Consider the following 16,984-nt stretch of genomic DNA (forward strand, 5'->3'; position numbering starts at 1 on the left):
AAAATCAGTGTACCCCTCACACTGATTTCCAGGCGATAGAGATCAATTCCCCTGGAGGGAATGGCTGCTTGGAAGGTAGACTGGCATTATACCCCATTGAAGTCCCTCCGCAAACTCTGCCCTCTCCAGGCTTCTCCACCCCTAAAATCTGCAGGTATTTCCCAATCCGGAGCTGGCAACTCTTGTTGGTGATAATTGCAAGGTTCTTTGTCCATTGGCTTTTCAGGATTATTTGGTAGGCCACTGCATGAATTAGAATGGTGGACTGGGTGATTGATTTTAAAGGCCCAAATATTACCCTTATTGCAAAAAAATAAAAATCCCCAAATCCTTTTTTTTACATCAATGAAGCTCCACATGTTAAGAGTACCTGGTGGTCCATTTGTGTCCACCAGGTCAGTAAAATCCAAAAGATCAGGTGAAGCAACAGCACCATCATCATCTCTGGATCACATAACACTGTATGGGAGTAAAAGGCATGGTTCTGAATCCATGTGCATCATTAAGTTTGCCTAATTTTAAAAGTCCAAACCTGTCAGGTTGGCAAAAACAACCAGGAGAAGTGTTATCCCTAACTAACCATCAAAAACAAAAGCTGTATTTGTCATTGCACTATTATTTCATTCTTTCTGACAATTTTGAAACCCTGGATTGTTGCCTTTTTTCTGTCCCTCTAGAGCAGCGGTCCCCACCACCTGGTGCCTGAGGATGTCATAGTGTGTGCTGGTGTGTGTTAGAATGTGGCTGGGACTTTTGCACAGCAATGGTTCTCGTTGCTATTAAAATTTTGACTGGCTGTTTGGGTTTTTTTTTCCAATGGTGCCACCTTAGAACAAGGATCTTCACTATGCAACTGAAAGTAAGCTGTGGCTGGCTCTGCTTCCTATGGCACCCATTTTGTGGCTGTCCTCGCACACTATATCAGAATTCCAAATGTGCCTGCGGGCTCAAAAAGGTTGGAGACCCATTCTCTAGACTCGCCTGCATGCTCTAGGATTGAAGCTGCTGTACAGAAAATAGATTAATTGTTCATGGTGCTATGTTCCTTCCTTCTACTTATGATTTAAGGCTGCAGACCTATGCATGCCATTGCTGTTGAAATCTGTGCTATTGAAATCAGTAGGATTTCTTCTTGTTTAATATATGTAGGATCTTGCTGTGTCTGTCTGTTTATCCAGCCCAACCCTATGACTTTACTAAGACATAAGTTGCAATAGTTATAATGGGATTCATTCTCAAGTGAATAAAGATTGCAGCCTCACAGCCATTAACTGGAATTACTTGGCATTTGCAGCCCGAAAGGTGTTTGAGATTGAGGTTTAAGCTGTGACCAAGTTCAAGAACCATACTATTCACAATCAGTCTGGCAAATAGCACAGAAATAGTATTAACAACCCCAGGTCACATAGATATGAATCTCTGAAGGGCAATGATCCCAAGTTCCTGAAGAACATGTACTTTGTAATTGGCAGGAAGTGACTCTTGTTAATGTAGTGCCATATAGTTGCAACAAAAAGGATTGAAGGTACTTGAACCAACATCTCTAGTTGTTCTATCACTGATTTTCATTTTATAGCCGAGTAAACAAAAAGGAGTTTTCCCATGCATTGAAAGCCAGATTTAAAGCTGTGTCTTCCAGAGCCAAAATCAGTTCTCTATATGACATGTCTTACTCTACCTAGTAAACCTCAAGGATAATATAAGATGGGAGGATATCGGGTTTTTATGCAGTGCTAGGGAAGAAGTTATTCATTTGTGACTCACTTGCAGTGCCACCCTAAGCAGATTTACACACTTCTAAAAACAAGTGATTTCAACTGAGTTGGAAGGGTGTAAATCTGTTTAGGATTGCACTGTTAGAAAATACCTACCCATACCTCGTATTGGACTATTTTGCTTTTTCTGTTTCAATTAGGTATTTAACTATCATGCATTATATGTACATACAGGCCCTGACTCCTTCAAATATCCTTAGTATGAATGCCAGGCAGAGGCATGCACAGAAATGGACAAAGCCAAAGTGAACCATTTTTTTGCATCAGGAAAAAAATATTAGTACTCTTGGTTGCCTTTGCTGTTGTATTATCCATTTTGCCATTTATGCAGAGTTTGGTAGTTCTGTGTGCATGTTTTTTACTTGTCAGAATGTTGGCTGAAGCAGTGATGTTATATATAAATAGAGGCCCCTTCCGCACACGCAAAATAATGCATTTTCAAACCACTTTCACAACTGTTTGCAAGTGGATTTTGCCATACCGCACAGCTTCAAAGAGCATTGAAAGCAGTTTGAAAGTGCATTATTCTGCATGTGCGGAATGAGCCAGAGTCACCTTTTACAGGTACAGATTTATGTGTTTTCAAAAGCTGTGTAACAGGCTGAAAGCAAAGGTAAAATTGTTACCATCGCTGTCCTCTTGATGCCCAGAAAAAATGTCACCTGTGGATTTCTACTTCTTATGGAACTGTTAAAATGATGGAGAGGTTACTCATTAAAAAAAGCATTTCTGATAATAAAAAATATTGATTGGACCTTGTTTGAGATAGAGGATTTAGGGGGATGGGAAGGCTCAGCCTTTCTGATTGTGAGTTGAATGCGATTTACATCAACGTACAATACAGATTGGAGAAGATTGTAACCTTTTCCATGAAAGGCTATTCACCAAATCATGGGGAAAAGGAACTACTGAAAGCAGACACATGTTGTTCAGCCCCACTATGCACCTTATTGTATTTCTGGAGACCAACACAGGAACTCTTTCCTGCTAAAAAATCTTCTTGGAAGCCCTATATTCTCTGATCCTAATCATATGGGCTTAGATGTAAACCACATTTCCACAGATTAAATTCCAAACTTGTGCACAGACTTTATGGAGGTTTGGGGAACATTAGAGGGAAACAACCGAAAAATGTAGCAAGTGTATAGTAGTGCTGTTGACAGTACTGAGACACAGTGTGATGTACGGGTTTGGGAGATTGGGCTAAAACAGGAAAGACCCAAGTGCATAACTCACTGGATGACTTTCGGCCAATCACTTTCAGCCTAACCTACCTTGGAAGGGTGTTGTGAGTAAAAGAAGTATCAATCTGTCAGCAGCTTCTGGCATGATTGACCATGATTTGTTGACCCATTGCCTTGCCATGTGAGACAGTCCGTCAGTGGCTGGTCTCATTTCTCCAGGGCTGGGGACAGAGGGTGGCATTTGGAGAGAGGATTTCAGCAATTACCGTTTAGTATGCAGAGTTCTACAAGGGGCAGTTCTCTCCCCAGTAATCTTTAACAGAAGTTCCCTCTTGCCAAGCAAGTAAGGAATTTGGGGCGGGGTTGCCATCAGTGGGCTGGTGACACCCAACTATATTTGACAATAAACTGGGTATTATCCTGGAAAATCTGGCTAGGTGCTTGGTGGTCGTAATGAAGTACTTAAACCAGAGTTGCCTGAAATTGAATCCATCAAAGACGGAGGTCTTGTGGTGGGGCCAGGGTGTTCAATTTCCCACTCTTGATGGGGTTCAGCTGATGCTGGCTCCCTCCATCAGGAGTTTGGGAACGACCCTGGTTGCCTGCCTTTTCTTGGAGGCCCAGGTCACAAACCTCACCAGTATTGCTTTTTTTTCATCTCAAGCCTGCTAACTGACACCATACCTATCTCACAGTGATCTAGCCACAGTGATCCATGCAACCTCTAGATTAGACTAGTGTAATTCTCCCTATGCAGGACTTCCCTTGAAGTTGTTCCAGAAATTCCAACTGGTCCAGAATGCAGCAGCACGAGCCCTTACAGGGACCCCATGTAGAGACAGTATTCAGCTAGAGCTATGCCAGTTGCACTGGGTCCAGGCTGAGTAGCAGATTAGGTTCACGGTTTTGGTGTTGACTTTTAAAGCCCTAAGCCCTCATACCTATGAGACAGTCTGTCTTAATACATGCTTCAGAATGTGCTATGTTCCTCAGGTGACAATCCTTGGCCCTAACATTGTCCAGCTGTCCTTAACTAGGGCCAGGGTTTTCTCAACCCCAGCCTGGTGGAACTCTCTGTCTAGTAGTGAAACCCTTGCACTTCAGAATTTAGCCCAGTTCTGCAGGACCTGAGAGACAGAGATATTCCACCAGGTCTGTAGTTGAAGGAAGCAACAGTGTTGTACTAGCTCTAGCTGGACTCCCTTTCTCCTTCCCTCTCTTTCCCCGCTTCTTTTCTGTTCTTCCATTTTCCCTTCCCCCTCTCTCTTGGATCTGTCTCAGTCCTATTGAAGTAGTGAGACCCCTGCTGTCTGGTGTCCCCTGTTATCATCTTGGCCTGCCACCATGAGGGAATATTTTTTCTTTCAGGTGGTAGGGTAAGCGGAGCACATTTCAGGTCGCCATTGGTTCCCAACCTTTTTTCACTTGCAACTCATTTTCCTAAAGCTGTACCCCCATATTAACAAATCTGTTATGTAATTTTTTTTCATACACCCCCAACACTTTGGTGCATACTCCAGGTTGGGTACCACTGTTATACAGGATAGGATATATATTAGGAACTTAGCTTAACTTTTATTATTGTAGTTGTATTTTATATTTGGTGTATTTATATGTTAGCCATGCTGAGCCCTGTTTGCCAGGACAGGGTGGTGTAAAGAGAGGATTGGAATGCTATCGGTTATTGCTAGCACCTGTTTTTCTGTTGCACTTTGTGTTATCTCTGCTTGGTGCTTTTCCCAGACTGGCCTGGCGTGGGAATCGGTCTGAGTGGGCTGGGCCAGAGTTCTCTTCAAGTCTGTCTGTGCTTTGATAATCAGTTCTCTCAAGGACTTTGAATGAATCTAGCCATTTCAATAAAGATCTTTCTGTTTTCCAAGAAGATTCTATTGTATGGACTCAGTTTGTTACAGGTGGGGTGCAAATCAAATAAATAAGCCACAAGTTCTTACCATTTGAGTGTTGCCTGGCATTCAGACCCAGTAAATAATGGTGCAGTGGCAGCAGCTGGAGTGGAGACAGTGGGACAAAGCAAGGGGGTTAAAGAGATGGCAACAGGAGATCAAGAGAAGGTGTTGGTAGAATAGAAGAGGAGGAAGGTGGTAATCAGGAAGAGGGGGAGAGAGAGGAAGGGTGGTGGTGGCAGCAGGAGGGTTGGCAAATGAGAGGTGGAAAAAGGAAAAGTGGCAGTAGGGAAAGAAGGGAAGATTCAGGAGCCAGAAAGGAGAGGAATTTATTTGATGACTTATTTGAGGGTATGTACAGCTGCTTATCTGGTTTTATGAAAGGGTTTTGTGTGTGTGTGTGTGTATGCTGTTCTTAACGTTAGAACGGTATGTTTATCAATGAAATAAAGACACATTGAGAAAAAATAATTTGCTTTTGTTTGTTTTGAAAACAATTGGTTTCAGTTGCAATCTCAGGTTGAGGAAAAGCTAGCAATTATTTAATTAATTGGGAAGGGAAACTCTAGAGAACTGAGCAGTCACTGCCTAATATTCTAGTTCTCCCATGTCTACACACCCCTCCCCACCTTTGTTTCTCGTTCATTAACCCCTCGACAGATGAAATGCTCCTATTTGCAAAATGCGTATGTTTCGTGCTTTCCGATTGGACAGCGCCTTATTCCCCCCTCAAAAATAGCCAGGTCTACCCTAACACCCTTTGCTCCTCTTATCCCATTCGCTGGCAGCAGCTCGGCTCGCCCTATCCCATTGGCCAAACGCTCAGGGCGCCGCCTCTTCTCCCCTTGCTCTCCTATTGGCCAGCACTGTCGTCCCAGTCCCAGCCCCTCCCACCTCCAAGACAGGGAGAGGTGTTGCTTTTTTCACTACCGCACCGGCCGGATGGTCCTGTAAGAGCTGTATTTAAAACCCGGCCTAACTACTCTTTCAGTCTCTCAAAACGGCCTGTGAGGAGGAAGCCTCGAGCCTTTTGCGAACAGAATTTCTCAGGCCTCGCTTAGGCTGGAAGATCTCATTTTTTAAAATAAACGATTAACACAGACAACGCTTTTATTATGTGTCTGCCAGGACTTTGGGTGCCGAGTCGGAGGAGGGGCCTCCGGAGCCAGGGAGGAGGGGGGGGGAAGGAGGGGGAGCCAAAATGGCGGCCGCAGAGGAGGAGGTACTGAGGCGGAGGTGAGGTTCCGGCGGCGTCGAGCAACCGCCCCGCTATCGGTAGGTGCAAGAACGGCGGGAGAGGGGCGCCCAGCGAGGAATAGAGGGGAGGGCCCCCATAGATTGAGAGGCAGCAGGTTCGGGGGTGGGGGGTGCGCAGCACCCCGTTAAGGGGAGAGAGGCCTCCAGGCCCCGTGGGGGTGAAAGGGCGACACATTAAGGGAGCTGTGAAAAAGAGTGGTGGGGAGTGGGGTTGAAGTCCTGGAGGGAAGGCATCCTGGAATCGGGTGGGTGGGAGTGAAGGAGGTGGAGTCACCCAGGAAGGGTGTGAAGGACTGGGGGTGTCAATATATAGTAGGTGTCAAACTCGCAGCCCTCCAGATGTTATGGACTACAGCTCCCATCATCCCCTGCCAGAATCATGCTGGCAGGGGATGATGGGAACTGTAGTCCATAACGTCTGGAGGGCCACGAGTTTGACACCTAGTGGTTCAGGTGTTTCGGCCCTTGGGGTGGGTGGGGGGAAGGATGGTGTAATGAGGGTTGAGAAGGAGTGGAGAAAGGAGGCGGTAGAATGTCACACTGGATGGGAGGAGTTTCATCGTGTTTTGTGGGGGGCATCGTAGCCCGGGGGGCGGGGGGGGGTATCAGGGAACCAGGATGGTGGTTTGAATAGCGCTTACTTAAGTTACAGTAAAGGAGCTGTATAGAATGGGAGAAAAGGAGGGTAGTGGGATACGAATTGTGGGCTCAGGACATTAGACTGGGAAGGAGGAAGGGGTTATAAGGTGGGGGGGGCAAAGAAAGGGAGGGGGTGTCTTAGGAATCATGACATAGTAGGGGAAGAAATTGGAGCAGCGATACCGGCTCGGAGTAGGCTTGATCTGGAAGCACAGCGGAAAGAGTTGGTTGAACAAGGTCTGTAGGGGGGAGGGGAAAGAGTCTTAAATTAATTGGAAAGGATAAGGAATGTGTAAGAATGGGGGAGATAGGTTTTGGGGGTTTGGCCTATCAGGTGTTAGGAGCCAGGGCCTGGGTATGTTTCATGTGGCACCTTGGGTGCCGGGTCTGCAGTCATCCAGGGGTGTATCTAGAGATGTTGGAGAAGTAAGTGGAGCAGGAGAGACAAACAGCAAGCTCAGGGCTTGTGTTTTGACTGCCATGTGAGGACAGGCCTTGGGAAAAGGAACCAGGGTCTTGTGCCCTGTGGTGTAACATTATTTGCTCCCAGCCCTTGAATAGGGTGAGCTAAAACATGGGTGCAGAGAGGAGTTTCTCTCTAACATGGAGTTTGTCACATGGGGTATAATAGTTTGCATGGAGAGCAGGGGAGACTCAGTATGGCTGGGGAAGTCCCAAGCATCAGTAGTCATCTCTATAGATGCATAACCTTTGTGTCTGTCTAGACACTGGGGGTGGTTAAAAGAGGTGGTATTGCCTTTCCTTCCTTGAAAAGGAGACTGCTTGTGGACACTTCCCCTTCTGCACTGACTTGGTTGCTATCTGAGATAAAGCATCTTGTTGCTGTTGCTTCTGAGATGTTTGTTCGGGATTTGTGTAGCCCTTGGAATGACTGAATCCCTGTTGCAGGCTACTAACAAGGGATTCTTGGATGACATTTCAAAGCTCCACTTCCCACCTCCCTCCTGGGTCTTCCACATTTACTTGAAGATGCTCTTGGTTTATCTGGCATACGTTAATTTCTTGTTAATTGCAGCTGGTGATTATTATAATTTAGAAGAAGAGGAGTTTGGGTTTGTCCCCTGCCTTTCTCTCTAGCAAGGAGACTCAAGGCAGTTTACAAACTCTTTTCCCTTCCTCTCCCCGCAACAGACACCTTGTGAGGCAGGCGGGGCTGAGAAAGTTCCAGAGAACTGTGACTAAGCCAAGGTCACTCAGCAGGAATGTAGGAGTGAGGAAACCAATGCAGTTCACCAGATCAGAGTCCACCATTCATGGGGAGGAGTGGGGAATCAAACCCAATTCTCCAGATTAGAGTCCACCTGCTCTTAACCACTAAACAATACTAGCTCTCCACACCACACTGGCTCTCCTGTTACATCACTCACATCTATTTGGTTCCCCTCCTTTCATTTTTGCACATTATTTGGTTGTGACTTGGCTTTCAGTGGAGGTTTGACCAGTGTGGAAATATTTTAAATATGTAAATGTATGATTTGCTAATGATTACCATATCAATTTGAGACTACTCCAGCATAGTGTTATGTATCTATTTATAAATATAAATGAAATAAATAGTGTTAAGAGATTCTGCTATAAACCAGGAAGTGCAGTTTTACCTCTGCAAGATGCTTACTAGGTGACCTTAGGCAATCCACTGACTGAGTTTGCACATTGTGACGAACCTGAGTTTTTCCATAATGGGCATGACTGTTCCTTGTACCTGTGTTCCTTTTTCTTCTTTCCCCTCACAAATGGAGTGCAGTTGAAGATTCCTGGTTTCGAAAGCTTTAAACTCTGGCTTGCAATGACTTTGAATAAAGTTGCTTCTGACCTAAGATGACTCTAGTGTCCTCCAAAATTTCCTTTCATTATCAGACTTGCTCAGGTCTTGCAAGCAGAGGGCTGTGCTTTTCCAGTGACTCTTGTCTTCTCGGGCGACAAAAGTGTGACAGCCTCAGTTTAATCATTTTAGAATGTAGACACCTGGGCAAACCTGGGGTTGTTTCTTGCCTACAAACCTAGAAAGTACCGTATATACTCTAAAGGAAAATGATCCCCTAAGAAGCGGAAGTCTCTTTGCCTCAATTATCCATTTTCCACGCGCAATGACAACACCAATCCACTTTTCAGGGTGTCTATACAATGTTTTGCTGAGCCTTTTGAATATTCAAAAGAATGATCAATAATTTAGATTTCTTCCTACCCCACCCTGTGGGCTCAGGCAAGTCTCTCTGTCCCTCTTATTTTATATTTCTCACAATACTAGAACCAGGGGGCATACATTGAAAACGCTGGGGGGAAGAATTAGGACTAATAAAAGGAAACATTTTTTCACACAACGTGTGATTGGTGTTTGGAATATGCTGCCACAGGAGATGGTGATGGTCACTAACCTGGATAGCTTGAAAAGGGGCTTGGACAGATTTATGGAGAAGTCGATCTATGGCTACCAATCTTGATCCTCCTTGATCTGAGATTGCAAATGCCTTAGCAGACCAGGTGCTCGGGAGCAGCAGCAGCAGCAGAAGGCCATTTGCTTTCACATACTTCATGTGAGCTCCCAAAGGCACCTGGTGGGCCACTGCGACTAGCAGAGAGCTGGACTAGATGGACTCTGGTCTGATCCAGCGGGCTCTTTCTTATGTTCTTGTTCATGAAGAACTCTGTGAGGTAGCGTAGGTTGAGAGGGAGTGTTACTTGAGGCCCTCACCTGCAGGAAAAGACACTGTGACAGCAGTTGGCTTTTATGCATTCACCATGAGCATGAGGGAAGACCGAGACTGGTGACCAGAGGGGAACATGCATGAAATTAGGCAGGTACAGCAGACTGGAGAAGCCAAAAGTGTCATGTTTGGGATAAGGAATAGAAGTTATCCTAAGCTGGTTAACAGCTATCTGCTATCTATCACCCTTTTACAACTGGCACCCTTTTATTTCAGCCTACTTCTAGTGAGCTGAGAGTACAAGTCATGGTCCCCGATTTTGATCTCCTGACCATTTTGTGAGGTAGATCCGGGGGGGAGGGGCTGTTTGCTTTGGGTATTTAAACAGGTGACCTTTTTGTAGAAGAGTTTTGTGAGTTTGCCTTATTTTGTGTTGGGCAGTTGATAGGATATGGAGACGTCTTGCATGCGTCTAGCTCTGTTATTATGAGACTTACTGTGAGTTGATCTGTGTACAGAGAAGGTTTCCTGATATAGGGTTCCTGGTGGGTTTATGGTGGCATCTCCAAAACTGACCAAACAGGAGGCTGATGATAAGCGCTAGCGGAGGCAGCTAGTGGAGACACCATGCACTAGTGGAAACAGTTTAGGGTGTCTTTTCAAACGATGAAGTAGGATGCCTGTTGTAGAGATACTTGCACTGACCTATTGAGACCTATAGGACCTATTGACCTATAGGACCTATTGAGAAATAGATAATTGCCAAATAACAGATAGAAGAAGTTGGATTTATACCCCACCTTTCTCTCCTGTAAGGAGACTCAAGGTGGCTTATAAGCTCCTTTTCCTTCCTCTCCCCACAACAGACACCTTGTGAGGTAGGTGGGGCTGAGAATGTTCCGAAGAACTATGAGTAGCCAAAGGTCACCCAGCAGGAATGTAGGAGTACAGAAACATTCCTCTTCCTGTGGCTAATTTTAATTGGTGTTTTTGTTTTCTTTGGGAGGGGAGTGTGGGAGAGAGCAGGGTATTAAATCAAATAAATAATAATGATATTGAGCTGGAGAGAATCCTCTCTTTAAAACCTTCCCTCCTTTGGTTGTTGTGGGCTTTCCGGACTGTGTGGCCGTGGTCTGGTGGATCTTGTTCCTAAAGTTTTGCCTGCATCTGTGGCTGGCATCTTCAGAAGTGTTTCACAGAGGGAAGTCTGTTATACAACATGTCCACTGTTTCCCTCCTTTGTCTCTCCTCCGCACAGGACCATTCAGTGACAGCATGATATTAATTAATTGATCCTGGTGAATAACCATGTATCTCTGAACACTAACGGTGTAGCAAAAAAGGGCATATTCTGTGGCAACATTAAAAAAAAGAAGCCTCAAAGTAATGAAGCTGTTATAGTTTAAAAAAATAGTAATGAAAGAGCAGGCACTTGTTGCTGACCATTAATGGTGATACGATACTACGGCAGAGTGCAGTAGTTATTTTGACTGACAACCACGTAATGCTGCAGACAGCAGTGGACAGGTGAGTTGGGCAAAGTTGCCTTTTCACAACAACAAAACGTTTTGCTTTTGTTGGGCTTTCAGAAGATGACACCTGTTCCCAAGGAAAAAAGGGCTGATTTTTTTGATCAGTGACAAATCAGTTTTTTTATGTCTATGTTTGTTTAGTTAATAATTTATCTCCCACTTTTTACACCATTCCTAAAAAGTAAGTTCAGCATGGCTTTCACAGACACAGAGAGATAACTATAGGAAATAAACAGAGAGATAACTATAGGAAATAAAATGACCAATGGATAAGGAGCCGTGATCAGACATCACAGTAAAAAATCTAGCTACCCATTTTTAGCCAGGGACCCTCTTCAATCAAACCTCCTTACAAGACTTCCTAAATCAGTGGTGGCGAACCTATGGCACGGGTGCCAGAGGTGGCACTCAGAACCCTCTCTGTGGGCACAAGCAAACAGAGTGCCCCCCCCCATCTAGGCTGGCCTGGGCCGCTGGGCTTGATTATTAGCATTAAACCTAAGACCTAGTTTTGGGGAAGCAGTATAGGTAACCCTGCTAAGTGCTGTTAAACCCCACTGATTTTCATGCGAAGAACTAAAGTGCAATCCTTTACCTAGGAGTAAGCTCGTTTGTTGGCAATGGGGCTTGCTTCTGCGTAAACCCTCATAGGGTTGTGATTCACCCGTTGGAAGAGCTGCACGGTTGCTTCAAAGCAAAGCCACTGACTACCACCAAGCTTCCTCCTGAGTAGCGCATGCCTCGGAGCCAACTGTTTTTTTCTAAACGAAAACCTCAGTATTCAGGTTAAATTGCAGTGTTGGCACTTTGCAATAAATAAGCGGATTTGGGGTTGCAATTTGGGCACTCGGTCTCAAAAAGGTTCGCCATCACTGTCCTAAATGCTAGCAAAGAGGATGAACCTTTGACCTTCCATGGGAGGCTGTTTCAAACAGCTGAGGTATACCTGAAGGAGTCCATGAACAGACTGAAGCGGTTTGAACTGTTTTTAAAGGAGGATCAAGGTGATGATTCTCTGGACAGTGTTGTAACTGGCATGTCACTTTGTATAGGGGAAGAGTCCTTTTCCAGCATTCTAATTAATGTGTTTTCTAAACAAACATTCCTGCGGATTGTTTCCTGTAACAATTACGGCTAGCAACTATGTTGAGCCTTCATGCTATCCAGGACTGTCATTCAGATTACACGCTACTCCAAAATTTGTATCTGCTGAGGGGAGCAGCAGTGATATTTAACATTACATGGTGCTCCTTCTCTGCGCCCAAGGACACTGAGTGCAATCATTTATTTGAAAACCGAGTGCGTGGAATGTTGCTGGGACAAGAGCTGGTAGAGAAACCAAATGTCCATCCTGTGTTGACTGATGGTCTTATGAATTCATAATTTGGACATTGTTAAATCTGACAATATGTCATTTTTATTAAAAAAAAAACAACCAAACTTGACTGTCAAAGTTGCACTTTTGTTCCTGGTTCATTCTTTTAACGCAGTACAGTAAACCAGTAGATTTTAGCCTGTCTAAAAGAGAGTAATCCATTTCTAAGAGATTATAGGTTTGGTTTTGCCAGTTTTTTCTGTTGATGCAAAGAAGCTTTTTCTTTTGTCCAACAAGCGTGCGATGCTGGGAGTCAGAAAAAAAATCTCTTCCCCCCCCTCCTTCCCCCGAACCAGCATAGAATTTGGTAGAAGCACATATTCTGTGGTTTGAAAATGTTGATTTATACGGTGTGCAGCTACCACGTTAAACCAGACTCTTTTGAAAGGATTTCAAATGCAACGAGGTTCAAAAAAACCCCAGCAGTTCCATTTTGGAGGACAAAGCTGACTTGCGAGCCCCTGCATGTGTTTTTGAGGCAAGAGGTGTCCAGAGGTGGGTTGCCATTGCCTGCCTCCACATCATAACCCTGGTATTGCTTGAAGGTCTCTCATCCAAGTCCTTGCCAGGGTTAGCTCTGCTTAGCGTCAGATCTGACAAGATCGGTCTAACCTGAGCTATCCAGGCCAGGGCAACTCAGTTTGAGTGGTATTTTAAATGATTTTTTTTCTCCAAGCATTTGCTGCCCAAATTGAATTAGTTAGCCTTAAGTCAAGAATGAGGGTCTGTTTCCTGGTAGTATACCTTTTGAGAAGACTCTGTCAGTTTACAACTTTTCGATGGATGGGTGTGCAGTGAAGAAACAGGGCTTTTTTTTTGGTCAGGGCGGGATTTAACGTGTGTCCTATGGAGGTTTGTATGTAAACACTCCCACCCTGTCTCCCTTTGGAGCAGCAGATAAACTAAGAATGCTGCAATATGCTTAGATTGGTCAGCTGTGTTGTGCTGTCATCTCTTTTGGGCAAATAGCCCACTTCCACCATGCAAAAGCAGTGGTGCAGTGGTTAAGACCAGGTGTACTCTAATCTAGAGGAAGTGGGTTTGATTCCCCGCTCTGCCGCCTGTGGAGGCTTATCTGGGGAATTCAGATTAGCCTGTACACTCCAGTACATACCAGCTGGGTGACCTTGGGCTAGTCACAGTTCTTCTGAGCTCTCTCAGCTCCCCCCCCCCCCACCTCACAGGGTGTTGTGAGGGAGGAAGGGAAAGGAGTTTGTAAGCCCCTTTGAGTCTCCTATGGGAGAGAAAAGGGGGATATAAATCCAGCTCTTTTTCTTCATAAGGTGGACGGAGAAACCTGTGGGTTCATGTAAGCTCAGTGGAGGCCATTAACAAGGGAAGGGACTAAAGATGCCCAGAGATGCCTTGGTAGCTAATGCTTTTAGCACTGCTGTTGTGGCACTACCTAATATAATACTTCTTCAGTGTTCAGATACATGTGTAGGACATGTATGTAGGGCAGATAAAGTGGGCGTTATCCCAGTGGTGCGAACGGCGGAAGGTCCCCAAGGAAATGTGTTTCTGTTAAAATGAAAGTGACTTGTCTGAGGCCACATTGCTCGGAGATAAAATTTCAGCCAGGTGCTTCCTTGTCCATGGTTCACCGCACCTGCTCTTTCTTTCTGGCTCTGATCCCGCCTTTTGCCCCAACTCTGGAAAAATTACTTATTCTCATTCAGGGTCTGGCTTTTGCCAGAATCCCTCCTCCTATTTCAGTCTGTCCCCTGTGTCTTTTGGGGATGCATCTCGGGAAATGTGCTTGTGTAATTCTGTGCGCAAGGTGTCCTGTAGTGACACACGTGGGTATGTGTGTCCCTCGCCCAGGAGGGAGTGAAAGGTCATCCCAGTCATGTTTAGTTCCTGGAGCCAATGTCATAAATCTAGTTGTTGAGTTTTTAGTAGAAGCAGCTAGTCTGACGTGCACAGGCATCTAGTTTTCAATTCAATTCAATAAGCCTTTATTGGCATATACATGATAGTATAAAAATACAGTTCCAGTTAAAAAGTGAATAGTAAAAAACTTCGCGTTTGTCATACATTCAGTTTACAAACTTCTGACAAAAACTTTGCCACTATAAGGCAACAATGAAAATCCTGACAATTTAAAAGCATAACTACTTTATCTGATTCAGTAAAATCAATCAAAGGGTCTATAGCTTGGGATAACAGGCTGGATCGGAGTTCTTGGTATAGTAAGCAGTTCAGGAGAATGTGTGGGATGGAATCCAGCTGTCCTATGCTACAGGTACAGAACCTCTTATTGCTTGGAAGACCGTTAAGTCTTCCTCTATGTAGCGGAGATGGCATGATGTTAAATCTAGCCAACATATAGGCTCTCCTGTGTATGGGATTTGTGAGTGCTGTAATATAATAGGCTGGGTAATTGACATATTCGTTGGCGGACAAGATTTATTTGCCAAGCTCTGCAGTTGTTGATAGTCCATTGCATCTAGTTTTTCTGACTCTTTTTGATGGGTTAGGCCACCCGCTCCCTGGGAGCATCTCCCTGTAGCTCCAGGTCCGTTTCTGTAATGTATCTCACCTTCGTCTTTGCTTGACAGTCAAAGCTCAAGCTCTTTATTTTTATTATTTGCTTGCTTTGTTTATGCCCTTCCTTTCTCACTGATGGGACCCAAAGTGGCGTCCATAGTTCTGTCTCTCCATTTTATCCTCAGAACAACCCTTTGAAGTAGGTTAAGGTGAGAGTCTTAGATTAGACCTTTCCCCTGAGCAAAGCACAGTGGAGGCTTGGGCAGGCTTTTCCTTGTAATGCACCCTGGCAGCTGAGAAAAGCGGTGCATAAAAGTCAACTCCTCTTCTTCTTTGGCCAACAGTAGTTTGCCTGACAGCATGGAGGTCTCTTCCTTGCAAGTCTCGAGAGGCTGGCTATGTATGACGGCCACTAGCAGCTGTGAATGAATTGTAGCAGAGGTTGTGTGTGTGTGGCGGGGGTCTCTTTCCGCTTCAGTGTGGATCTCTGAAGCATAAGTGGTGCTATTTTTGAAATGCATGGGATTATCGGGTCAACTGGTTCTGCTCTGTGACGGATTCTTTGCAGTATTGAATGAAAGGCAGTCACAGTCCCGTGCAGGCCAGCGAGGGGGGGCGGGGAGAGAAGAGAAGAAACTGCTAAACCTCAGGAGCAAGAGTTGCAGAGCCCTAGCTTCCTCCCCAGAACGCAAGAGGGCTATGGTATGGCTCTGTATCTAGGGCATAGATCATCTCTCATTACTATCATGGAGGTTTGTCCCTATCATCCAAAGAGCAGGGGGGCTCTGCACATGCACACAGGACCTTGGGCGTAAAGTGTTTTTGATGCCATTTGAAACATTTCAACTGGAAGCAACCAGACACTTGGGCTTTGCGCAGCCCTGGCTTGCAGATCGTAGCTGTCCTTTGTCTTGGAGAACCAGGTTCGAATCCCTGTTCTGTCGTGGAAGCTTGCTAAGTGGCCCTGGGCCCAGTCCCACATCCTCAGCCTTACCTACCTCGCAGGTTTGTTGTGAGGTTAAAATGGAGGTGAGGAAAACTTGGGGGAGAAAGGTGCGGTAAATGATGTATGTAAATAAATTAGAAACTATTGGTTGTCATCATTTCTGGATAAGCGTTACCCTTACGTGTCTCATTAGTGTTAATTGGAGCTTTGCACAGCAATCCTCAGAAATACAAGGGACCCTCCTCCTCTCCAAACTGGATTATCTCCTGAATAACCAGGATCCGTTGTTGTTGTTGTTATTTATTATTTATTACATTTGATAACCTGCTCACCCCCAAAGGTCTCTTATTGGAAATGATGGCCAATTTCTTGATTTACTCTGAAATAATCCTCTGGGCTTCCCTCTCTGTTTATATTAGGTTTGTACAAGGTCTCTTACCTTGTCTATTTTTTATTCGATGTTTCTCTTTTTGATGTCTAATAAAGGTTACTATACTCAAAATACAAGAGGCCAGATGGTTTTCTGGGGTGATGGCTGCTAAGAAAGCAAGACACTTGACTGCTACAGATGATAAAATAATGCAGTGCCATTCTTAAATATGGAGACAGAACAGCTGGTTACTAACCACTGTCACAAGAAGCATGAAATACTATGCAGGGTAATGATGGTTCAGTTGTCAGCCACTGAAAATCTTGCCCAGTTACTCCTTGAAATCCTGACAGCTCACCAGGCATTGTCTATTCACGCTCAAGCACATCTTTTTCAGCAGTGAGATTCAAGAGCGGTTGTTCTTTAACGTGGAAGCTAAGGCCTCTAGAAGTGAATTCTGTGTCCATGACTCTGCACAGCATCACAGTTTGGGCCCAGAATATCTTGGACTGCAGCTAAGTTCTGGATCGTTACAACTTCACTTCTGTGTTGAGGGCCTGACTCCAAAACATCTCGTCACCCGGCTCTGTTGGTTTTCGCTTGGGTCGTAGGTTGTACGTCTGTACTTTATTTATAGAACTTTCGCGTTACTGCCTTACCAGCCCACTCTCGGCAATACTGAGCAAGCTTAAAATCAATAGTGGTTCAAATTGCATATTTAAAAACAAGCCATGGGCAAAAAGGCGAAGAAAAGGACTAGGTCGCAGCTCAGTGTAGCAGGGCGGCCAAGCTTTTAGCAGAGGGTTAGATTAGCTGCATGGCTTTGGGAGGCAGGGTAGCTTGCCG

General features: G+C 44.9%; 1 protein-coding gene across 1 annotated transcript in view; it reads left to right on the forward strand.

Moving 5' to 3' along the window:
• Nucleotides 1-16,984, forward strand: part of NCOR1 (nuclear receptor corepressor 1) — a 154,224-nt gene that overhangs the window by 557 nt on the left and 136,683 nt on the right. The window lies entirely within an intron of this gene.

This window comes from Sphaerodactylus townsendi, linkage group LG16, assembly GCF_021028975.2.
Source record: "Sphaerodactylus townsendi isolate TG3544 linkage group LG16, MPM_Stown_v2.3, whole genome shotgun sequence".
NCBI classification, from domain to species: domain Eukaryota; kingdom Metazoa; phylum Chordata; class Lepidosauria; order Squamata; family Sphaerodactylidae; genus Sphaerodactylus; species Sphaerodactylus townsendi.